Source organism: Heptranchias perlo, unplaced genomic scaffold (genome assembly GCF_035084215.1).
Source record: "Heptranchias perlo isolate sHepPer1 unplaced genomic scaffold, sHepPer1.hap1 HAP1_SCAFFOLD_64, whole genome shotgun sequence".
Classification (NCBI taxonomy): Eukaryota; Metazoa; Chordata; class Chondrichthyes; order Hexanchiformes; family Hexanchidae; genus Heptranchias; species Heptranchias perlo.
In genome coordinates, this window is record NW_027139666.1 from 4546431 (window position 1) to 4557697 (window position 11267).

At 44.6% G+C, this 11267-nt stretch overlaps 2 non-coding genes across 2 annotated transcripts; both read left to right on the forward strand.

The window, feature by feature from the left end:
- Positions 1–2223: 2223 nt before the first annotated feature.
- Positions 2224–2295, forward strand: trnaa-ugc (transfer RNA alanine (anticodon UGC)). Its single transcript has one exon. It is a non-coding gene; the product is annotated as a tRNA-Ala (tRNA).
- Positions 2296–3812: 1517 nt separating this feature from the next.
- Positions 3813–3900, forward strand: trnaa-ugc (transfer RNA alanine (anticodon UGC)). Its single transcript has one exon. It is a non-coding gene; the product is annotated as a tRNA-Ala (tRNA).
- The last annotated feature ends 7367 nt before the right edge of the window (positions 3901–11267 follow it).

Sequence of the window (11267 nt, forward strand, 5' to 3'; positions counted from 1 at the left end):
TTGTGCTGTGAAGCAATAATAACTTGCACAAAGATCCTAATAAAACTAAATGGTGGAAAATAAATTTCAGCTTCTTTTCGACTTCCAATTTTTAAAACATGAGCCGTGAAAGCACAGAATTTATTTTTTTACCCAACTTTTGTTTCTTTTGGAATTGAAAGTCTGTTAAAACATTCCTTGAACGCCTATCAGAACTGCTGATGGTCTCTGCGGACCTAAGACGCCTATATCTCGACATGATCATCTCTACATATTCTCAACACTATCTCTACATATTCTCAACACTTTCTCTACATATTCTCAACACATTCTGAACATATTCTAAAGATATTCTCAACATATTCTCAACTCATTCACGACATATGCTCAAAATATTCTCAACAGATCCTCGACATATTCTCAACACATTCACAATTTCGCCTATTATCTTCTGCAAAATGTTTGAATCCTGCTATGCAAGCAGCTTCCAGCATCACCTCGCTCAGTCTGACCTTCTGGGGAAGTTTTCACTCGGCCATTTCATGATCCTCAGCGACTATCCTCCGATTCCCAGCGATCTGATGTTTTGAAGCGGGTGCTGTTTATGCATTAAGATGCCGAATGTAAACGTGAGTGGTTTCTATGGTTTATACGTTGAAAACTCCGAATCTAAATGTACGCTTTATGTGTTGAAAATGCCTAATCTTATACAAAGGTATCTTGCCCATTTCCCAGCCGTTTCCCACGGAAAGGTGAACCTTCTGAGGCTTCACAGGCGTTAGATTGTCCCGGAGCAGGACTTAATCTCACGGTCCCCTCAACAAATCAGCTCATAGCAGCAGCCGACTGACGGAATGTGTGACGGTCCATTGTCGAGCGAACATTCGCAGCTCTTGTTCCTGTTTGACGCTCTCTCATTCATACAACTCACTTTATAATTTAGAGGCTGGAATTCAGCGGACAGGCCTTTAGACGAATCAGAGGTAAGAATAGGCTGGATGTTAGTTAGATCTTCTTATCCCATAGAGTAGTGAGCCCCTGGAATGCATTGCCGGTCGGTGCGGTGGGTGCTGACTCTTTGCCTTCTCGAGGGATCTGAATCGGTGCATGACTGGGAAAGTGATCGCATCATATAGAAGGTGAGCGGTTTTACAGTTAACCTACACATGGCCAAAGTCATGAACTGGACTGGTTTCCATCGCCTGAGGGGGTCGGGGGAATTTTCCTGAAATTCCCCTCCTTATCGCCCTTTGATTGTTTTTGTGGTTTATTCCCGCTCCCTCGAGATTACACTTCCGATGGTTTCGGGGCGGATTTTATTCGTTCATGGAATGTGGGTGTCGCTGGCAAGGCCAGGATTTATTGCCCATCCCCAATTGCCCTTGAGAAGGTGGTGCAGAACCGGCTTTTTGAACCGCATCAGTCCGTGTGGTGAAGGTTCTCCCACAGTAAAATGGTGATGTAGGTCGGAAGGGTCCAGTCTCGATGCTGCAGTCATGTGGGGCAGGATTAATGAACCAACTGGTCTTTTCCTGCCCGTCATGTCCGTCTGTAACCTCAGCTCGTCAAGGTGTTTTTCGTGAAGCGATCTTTACACACAAAACCGCATATGGGGCAGGGCTTGCGTCTGTCTGTAGTGAAATGAGACTCAATTCTCTCTGTGCCTCACCTTGGCCTCCTCTGAAGCTCAGGGACTCGAAATATTCTTGCTGGCCTCTGCTACAATGCGCCTGAGCATTTCTAGTCCCGTCCAACCGCAAGCAAATTGATTGAATACGGAAGCGTTCGAAAAATGCTCCCTGAAATCGGAAGGTTTGTTGCAGCACAGCGCAAGGAGTCTCTCCCCTTCTCCGATTCTTTCTTCTCAACGCGCCCTTTCTCATTACTCTGAGTGCGGAGGCCTGGAATCATCCGTTCACCCACAGTTGCATCAGGTCCGCATACTCCACGTTTATTTGTCTGGTTGGAGTAGAAAAGGAGATGATTTTAAGTCCAGTATACAGAGAGTCAGCACCCACCACATCAGCCGGCAATGCATTCCAGAGACTCACTGCTCTCTGGGAAATGAAGAACCGCCAAACATCCAGACTCTTCTTACCTCTCTGTGGTCCAAACGCCTGTTCCCTGCTCCTCCCCAATCAATGAAACTGGATGTAATCTGAAACTGTGCACACCCACCATGGGTTGCCTCATAAAATGAGGACACTCAGTTCTTCTTTACTTGGTTAGAGGTTTGCCTCATTTGGGGGTGTAGCTCAGTGGAAGAGCGCATGTTTTGCAAGTATGAGGTGCCGGGTTCAATCCCCGGCATCTCCAAATAAATTGAATATGAATTTTTGGATTCAATTGTGAAAATATCCTCTGAGACTCCCCTCACCTTTAAACACAAGGACAGGCAAGAGTTTCTCAACCTCGCGAAAAAATGAACGCTCCGCACAGAACAAGTTTCAATCATAACCCGCACACAACGTGGAAATGGCTCCCATCTCAGGGTTGGACTGCCTGCCCAGTTATGGATTATTTCCAGTTTCACAGATTTGGGGGAAGCGGCGGACAGGCGTTCAGAGCACAATGAGGTCAAAATAGACTGAATGTTCGGCGTCAATGTGCTTCAGTGAAGTGATCTTCGAACACAAAACCATACCTGGGGCAAGTCCTGCGTCCGTCGATAGTGAAATGAGACTCAATACTCTCTCTGAGTCAGCTTACCCTCCTCTGAAGTTCAAGACCACAAATGTTCTTTCCGGCCCCTGCTACAATGTACCTGACCATTTCTAGTCCCGTCCAACCGTAAGCAAAGTCATTGATAACGGGAGCGTTCGAAGAATGTGGACCTGAAACAGAAATGATGGTCAGCAGAGCCCGAGAAGACTCTCCCCCTCTCCCAGACTTTCTTCTCAACGCTCCCTTTCTCATTGCACTGAGTGCCGAGTCCTGGTTTCTTCCGTTCACCCACAGTGATATCAGGTCCGAATACTTCATGTTTTATTGTCTGGTTGTAACAGAAAAGGAGATGATTTTAAACCCAGTATACAGTCAGCACCCACCACACCAGTTGGCAATGCAATCCACAGACTCACCACTCTCTGGGAAATGAAGAACCGCCGAACATCCAGACTATTCTTACCTCTGTGTAGTCTAAACGCCTGTTTCCTGCTCCTGCCCAATCTGTGAAACGGGAAATAATCGATCTCTGGGCAGAACCACCTTGGGTGGCCTCATAAAATGAGAACAATCAGTTCTTCTTTCCTTGGGGGGCGGGCTGTGTCATCTGCGGGTGTAGCTCAGTGGTAGAGCGCATGCTCCGCAAATATGAGGTCCTGGGTTGCATCTCCAGAAATATTTTTTTCACCAGAATTACCAACAGAAAGCGGAATTGCGCGATCTGAGCGCTGCGAGTTCCAACATCTGAGGCTCCACAAGCATTAAATTGTCCCCGAGCAGGACTTCATCACACGGTCCCCTCAGCAGCTCAGCTCACCGCAGCCGCTGAATGACCGGAATGTGTGACGGTGCAATGTCGAGCGAGCAGCCCCAGCTGTTGTTCCTATTCGACGCCCTGTCATTCTTCCATCTCACTTTATGATTCAGAGGTTGGATTTCAGCACAGTAACTGACCACTAGCAATTGTATTTATTTTATTTCCTCGGACTTTTTTTTGGAAAGTTCAAAGTAAAGAGGAGCAGAAACCCCGTGAACTGAAGCAGAGGTTGAACACTGTGAGCACGTGGGACCGCTGGGCACCTCGATTTCCTGGAGAGAAGGAGCAGAAAGCTTACGTCCTTACTTCTAAAGTGCCCGCTTCTTAATTTTTCAAGCATATTTAACGGCGTGGGGGTGTAGCTCAGTGGAAGAGCGCATCAGTGGAAGAGCGCATGCTTTGCATGTATGAGGTCCCGGGTTCAATCCCCGGCATCTCCAAACTAGTTAAATTTCTAATTTTGGATTCAACTGTGAAAATAGCCACTGAGACTCGCCTCACCTTTTAACACAAGGACAGGCAACAGTTTCTTTCCCTCGCGAAAAGATGAACTCTCCGCACAGAATATAATTTAATGGTAGCGTGCCTATAACGTTTAAATGGCTCCCATCTCAGGGTTGGGCAGCGTGCCCAGTGATAGATTATTTCCAGTTTCACAGACTGGGCGGAAGCAGCGGACAGGCGTTTGGAGCACACAGAGTTAAGAATAGTCTTGATGTTGGGAGGTTCTTCTTTTCCCAGAGAGTACTGAGCACCTGGAATGCATTCCCGGCTGGTGTAGTGGGTGCTGACTCTCCCTCCGTCTTCTCGAGGGATCTGGACCGGTTCTTGAATGGGGCAGAGATCGCATCATATAGAAGGTGAGTGGTTTTACAGTTAACCTACACATCGTCAATGTGATCCACTGAACATCGATTTGATCGCCTGAGGGAGTCGAGGAGGAATTTCCCAGAATTTCACCTCCTTATTGGCCCTGGATTATTTTTCTGGTTTGTAACCGCTCCCAGGAGATTACATGTTTCCGGTGGGTGGGTCGGATGGTGTAGGGAGGACGTGTCACGATGGTCCAGTCATGTGGAGCAGGATTAATGAACCAACTGATCTTTTCCTGCCCGTCATGTCCGTCTGTAACCCCAGCTCGTCAAGGTGTTTTTAGTGAATCGATCTTTACACACAAAACCGCACCTGGGGCAGAGCTTGCGTCCGTCTATAGTGAAATGAGACTCAATTCTCTTTGTGCCTCACCTTGCCCTCCTCTGAAGCTCAGGGACTCGCAATATTCTTGCCGGCCTCTGCTACAATGCGCCTGAGCATTTCTAGTCCCGTCCAACCGCAAGCAAAGTGACTGAATACGGAAGCGTTCGAAAAATGCTCCCTGAAATCGGAAGGTTTGTTACAGCACAGCCCAAGGAGTCTCTCCCCTTCTCCGATTCTTTCTTCTCAACGCGCCCTTTCTCATTACTCTTAGTGCGGAGGCCTGGTTTCTTCCGTTCACCCACAGCTGCAACAGGTCCGCATACTCCATGTTTAATTGTCCGGTTGGAGAAGAAAAGGAGATGATTTTAAGCCCAGTGTACAGAGAGTCAGCACCCACCACACCAGCCGGCAATGCATTCCAGAGACTCACTACTCTCTGGGAAATGAAGAACCGCCGAACATCCAGACTCTTCTTACCTCTGTGTGGTCCAAACGCCTGTTCCCTGCTCCTCCCCAATCATTGAAACTGGAAATAATCTGAAACTGTGCAAAACTCCAATATCTTGCCTCATGAAATGAGGACATTCAGTTCATCTTTACTTGGTTAGGGCCTTAAATTTCATCTGCCATGTTGTGTCTGTCCATTTCGCCAGTATGTCTATGTCCTCCTGAAGTCTGTTACCATCCTTAAATTGTTCACTGCCTGTCCTAGTTTCGTGCCATTGAAAACTTTGAAATTATACCCTGTATACTCACGTCCAGGTCATTAATATATATCAAAAAGAGAATTGCTCCTCATACTGAGCCCTGGGAAATGCCACTGAACAATTCCCTCCAGTCTGAAAAACAACCGTTCACCAATGCTCTCTGCTTTCTGTCCCATAACCGATTTTGTATCCACTCTGCCACTGTCTCTTTAATCACATGGGCTTTAATTTTGCTAACAAGTCTATTATGTGATACTTCATTAAAATGCCTTTTGAAAGTCCATATACACGACAGCAACCGCACTGCCCTCATCAACCCTCTCCGTTACTTCATCAAAGAGTTCAATCAAGTTTGTCAAACACGATTTTCCTTTAAAGAATTCGTGCTCACTTTCATTTATTGTGTGTGTCGATGCTTAGTTACGTTCAATAAAGGATTAATCGCAACCTATTGGTGTCAAGTCCAAATCGATGATGCAAACTGGTGACTTTAGCATTGGACCTTGACATGCGATAATCTGGTTTGAGTGAAACTAAATTCCTCGGATGGGCAAGGTGCTAAATCCAGCTCGTTAAAGTAGGAAACACGTTTCGGCGAGAGCATGAGTCTCCCCTCCGATACTGACAGTGAACCTGGAGACTATCAGGCATTTCTTTGTGATTTATTTCGCTGCCCTCCCCATTCCATGGAATTATATATTTGAGTACTTTTAATCTTTCTTTTATTCCACATCCTCCAGCGTCTTTTCATTAAGGGTGTATTAAAATTCGTTGTTTTCTTCCAATGTCTGTCACTTTACATTAAATGCAGCTACCTCGTGTCAAGTTGCCTGTATCATTCTTGAATTTCTTTCATCATTTTCCTCACAGTTTACTAAACCTTGCTTAGTTTTGGAGCATATTTGGAGAATGGGCTTCTTTACCCTAAGTTCAAATCATCTCAACTAACTGGTTGTAAGAGTTTCTCCACAACTGAATATAGAGCCACTAGTCTATAAGTGTGCAATGGATGCCCCTCTCCCTCCCACGGAAAAAAAACAAAATACTGATTTCATTCCAGGACACCATAATGTCTGATCACAGGGGCTCTTTATCAATCAGCCCCAGGGAACAGACATATCACAGACCAGATGGCAAAAAGTGAAACAGGCCCTAGCCAAAGATAATATCTAATAAACCTTCATTCTAGTCATTAGCCCCAGAGAACAGTAAAACTGATTATAATCAAAGAGATAAAAGTGAAATAACAATAAAGCGTGTCATAATCACTGTTGCTGGTCTCATCTTAGAGACTGGCTAATGACTGCCTCACACTTGAACAAATCTATTTCAACGTCTGTAAATAAACCGACCAACGTTGTTCCAACGAAAAAGATTTCCAAGAATAGTTGCCAGGTCTGTCTATTATATAATTCTCTTTCTGGTACAAGAATATTCGCCAAGAAATTACTTTTGCTCATTCAGTGGACCACTAATGAAAACATTCCAATGAAAGTCAATAACAACTCGCATTCGCAGACCGCCTTTAATGTAATAAACATTGCTAGGGGGCGTCACAGAGGCGGAAGGAACAATGGGCTTAAAACGAATAAGAAGATATCAGGAGAAGTGATGACAACCTCGTTCAAAGAGTGGGTTTAAGGAGGCTGTAAGAAATGGAAATGGAGAAATAGAAGGGATACAGAAGGGCTTTCGAGAGTACAGTATACTTATCTGAAGGAATGGCCACCAATGGTGGGATGGAGAGAGTGGAGGATGGTAAAATATAACAATAACTACTTGTATTCATGTAGCGGATTTAACATAGATAAATATCCTAAGGCGTTTCACAGACGTATTCACAGACAAACATGGGCCCTCGGCCAAAGATGGGGCTATTAGGAGGGAGGAGAAAAGGATGGAGCAAGAGATGGGTTTCATGGAATGTCTAAAATAAAGAAATAACTTGCATTTACATAGCGCCTCTTAGGACTTCAGGACGTTCCAAAGCGCTATACAGGCACTGAAGTACTTTTTGAAGTGTCGCCATTGTTGTAATGTCGGACACGTGACAATTTACACACAGAAAGCTCCCACCAACAGGAATGATACAATGACAAGATAATCTGTTTTAGTGATGTTGGTTGAGGAATAGGTATTGGCCAGCACACGGAGGCGTACTCTCCTGCTCTTCTTCAGATATTGCCCTGGGATCTTTTACATCCACCTGAGAAGGCAGAATTGTTCTGGGTTTAACATCTCATTGGAAAGACGGCATCTCCGACAGTACAGCGCTTGCTCACTACTTCTCCGCAATATCAGCCTGGATTATATGTTCAAGTCTGATAATGTAACTCAAACTCACATGTTTCCTCGTCAGAGTCGAGACTGCTACCATTGAACCACGTCTGACACCTGAAAGAGGGAGAGGGAGAAGGAGGGGCTTAGGGAGGGCATTCTGGAGCGTGGTTATGGCTGTCAAAATTAGGGCACAAGCGGCCAAAGGTGGAGAATCTGAGTATTTGGAAAGGGCCGTCAGGCTAGAAGAGGTTACAGAGATAGGGAGGGGTGAGGCCCTGAGGATTTAGTGTAAGAAAGAATAAACATAAAGTGCATGCTTAGGAGACTGGAAGCCAATGCAGATCACTAAGGACTTGGGTGATTGGTGAGTGCTTAATTTATCAAAAAGAGAGGGTGCGGATGAAATCCGTTTGAAGGATGTGGAGATTGTGGGGTCAAAATCATGACTTCCCAGTTTTTAACTCGATGATATCGTGGCTCATCTAAAACAGATTATTGCTCTGACAACACAAAGACATTGGAAGGGTCAAGAGAGGCGATGGTTTTGTCAGCGTACATCTGAAAGCTGGTCCATATCTGCGGACAATGTCACCAAAGGGCAGTTGAGAATGAGGAAGAGGAGGGAACCAAGGATTGAACCTTTAGAGACATCAGATACAACGGTGATAGGGTGGGAAGAGAAGCTCCTCCTGGCTATGATCAGATATGTGAGTGGAACCAAGCGAGGGTACACAAGAGGCCAATGATCGATGAAAGTTGAGATCACGGGTGGATTTCCTGCAGATATGGAGGAGAGGGCGGAGATGGGGAGGGGTGGACCACGGTGGGATTTAAACTCCAAATAAAAAAAATCAAATGTTAGGCGATCGGGAACTGGGAGTCAGTGAGGGTCAGTGGGCTGAGCAGGACGTGTTGCTGGTTGGAAGGTGAAGGTTGCGTAGCCAGGCAGGAGTGAACTGGAGGAATGGAGTCTGGAGAGAACGGAGGCATTGATGACGGTTTCAAAGGCAATGGACTGAGGAAGGAATGAAGGCGAGTGAGGGAAGCACGGGGCCTTTGTGATGGAGGTCAAATAAGGTGTGAGCTAAGCTTGGGGTTACATGGGAGCAATTTTACTGGAGCCGTCAATCAATATGAAATAAACGGGTGAGCATCTGCAGTAAAATAACGGAGATAGGAATGGCAATGAAACTCGTTCAGTGTCCGACACCAAATATCACCCACAGTCATTTCTCTTCTGCAATCATAAACGTGGCCTTTAACTGTCTCAGTGTCAGAGACTCAACGTTCATATTTTAACTGGGAAACTACAGGAACAGAGTGAAACGGGTCTGCTTGTGTCCCTGGATTCATTGTACATCTGGTGAAATCTGTAATTTTTTTTAATGGATCGGCAGGAGTGAACATGGTCAATACAATTAAAATAAACTGTAAATGAAGCCGCTCATTGTTGTTGGACCAGTCCTTTCTGAGCCCAGCTTTTAACTTTACTCCTGAGAGAGTTCTCATTAAGATAATGTCCTGGACTTTGAGATGTTTGTGATGTACCCACGTCATCATTTACATTGGAGACAAAGCTACTGATGTAATGTGTTTGTTCAAATGACTGTAACTAATAGCAATGATCAGGGGTATAACCGTGTCAGTGGAGATTTATCCCCTCTATAAATCAGGGCTCGTTGAAATATATCAGCTCAGAGTGTCTGCCGGAGCTGCGGTTTTCAGATCAGCAGAAGTCGCCGTTTCTGAAAGAAATGGGATATCCAGTGATGTTTCAGATAGAACGCATTTACTATCCTGTTCTTGCAGCCATTGGAGTTCCGGGTAAGTCGTTATCTTATCAATGAATGTTGTAGATCGGTGTTAACTGTGCTGCTGTACTTTTTAAATTATATTTTCTCCCACCGTGTTTTACGCAGCGGCTTGTTCTGTTCTAACTGTTAGACCCTGGTTAGACCGCACCTGGATTACTGTGAACAGTTCTGGGCACCGCACCTTCGGAAGGACATCTTGGCCTTGGAGGGAGTGCAGCGTAGGTTTACTAGAATGATACCCGTACTTCAAGGGTTAAGTTACGAGGAGAGATTACACAAATTGGGGTTGTATTCTCTGGAGCTTCGAAGGTTAGGGGGTGATCTGATCGAAGTTTATAAGATATTAAGGGGAACGGATAGGGTGGATAGAGAGAAACTATTTCCGCTGGTTGGGGAATTTAGGAATCGGGGGCAGAGACTAAAAATTAGAGCCAGACCTTTCAGGAGCGAGATTAGAAAACATTTCGACACACAAAGGGTTTTTGAATTTGGAACTCTCTTCCGCAAATGGCAATTGATACCAGCTCGATTGCTAAATTTAAATCAGAGATGGATAGCTTTTTGGCAACCAAAGGTATTAAGGGATATGGGCCAAAGGCAGGTATATGGAGTTCGATCACAGATCAGCCATGATCTTATCAAATGGCGGAGCAGGCACAAGGGGCTGAATGGCCTACTCCTGTTCCTATGTTCCTAACAGTTGAATGATGGAATGTTTAATTTCTCTGCTCCTTCAGTCTTTTAGGAGCTGCATTATATCTTTCACATCTCATTCTCTGCTTCACTGTGGATTAATTCACTATTAAATGTAATGTTTTGAGGTAATGGTGTCTCAGTTTGCACTTTATCTGTTGGAATCATGAGCCCTTCTATTTATCTGTAGATTTTTTGCAGCAGCGGTGATGTTGGCGTTTTGTTAATTGAACAATGCCGCCATCTAACGCTGTAATTTATAATTACAGGAGGAGGAATATCAATTATTGTGAGGTGTGTCTGGAAGAGGCATTCGATTCTGGTTATTCCATGCATTGTAGATGAAGTGGACAGTGGAGACGAACAGGTGGAGACTTGGATGATCCGTAGAAACATTAAACTATTCACAGAGGATTCACCTTTTAACAAACTGACACTGAGAATAGCATTGTTGGAACACGGGGCTGGTGAAGAGTAAACAGGCGCAGGATGTTAGGATTTACTCGGATATGAAAAGGGTGATTGAGAAGGAGAGTAGAGCGAGCGCGGAGAGATAGAGAGGAGCGATAGAGAATGTGGCTGCGAAGGAAAACGAGAGGAAGGGGGAATAGGATCGAGAGGAAGTCATAGGGAAATCGAGAGAATGCGAGAGGGAGAGAGAGAGAGCAGTAGAGGTGTGAATAATTCATCGGAATGATTTACTGAAACTTCCGGTACAATTATGAGGAGGAAATGTGACTTCAAGGCATTATTAGGATGTTGTCAGTTTGTAAGAGTTTTATTGTACTCGCGCCGGGTGTGTTTATCGCTATCAGGTCCTCAGTCTGTTTATGTGAATATGCCGTTTACTTCATTACTGACTGAATACATAAAAATAATTGAACTGCATTTAAAGAATAAAATCATTGATTTCTTGATCGCATTGTATTATTAGGATACGATATTCTAGAAACGACACGTCAACTTAATTCAATAAAGAGCGAGGCTAATTCAGTTGATGTATTTTCATTTAGCTTTAATTGAATGTGCAAAGTAAATTCATTAAAAACATTCCTGAACCAACGATGTGTTCCCTGACATCAATAACCCATGAAATTAAAGGTTGCATTCATTAAC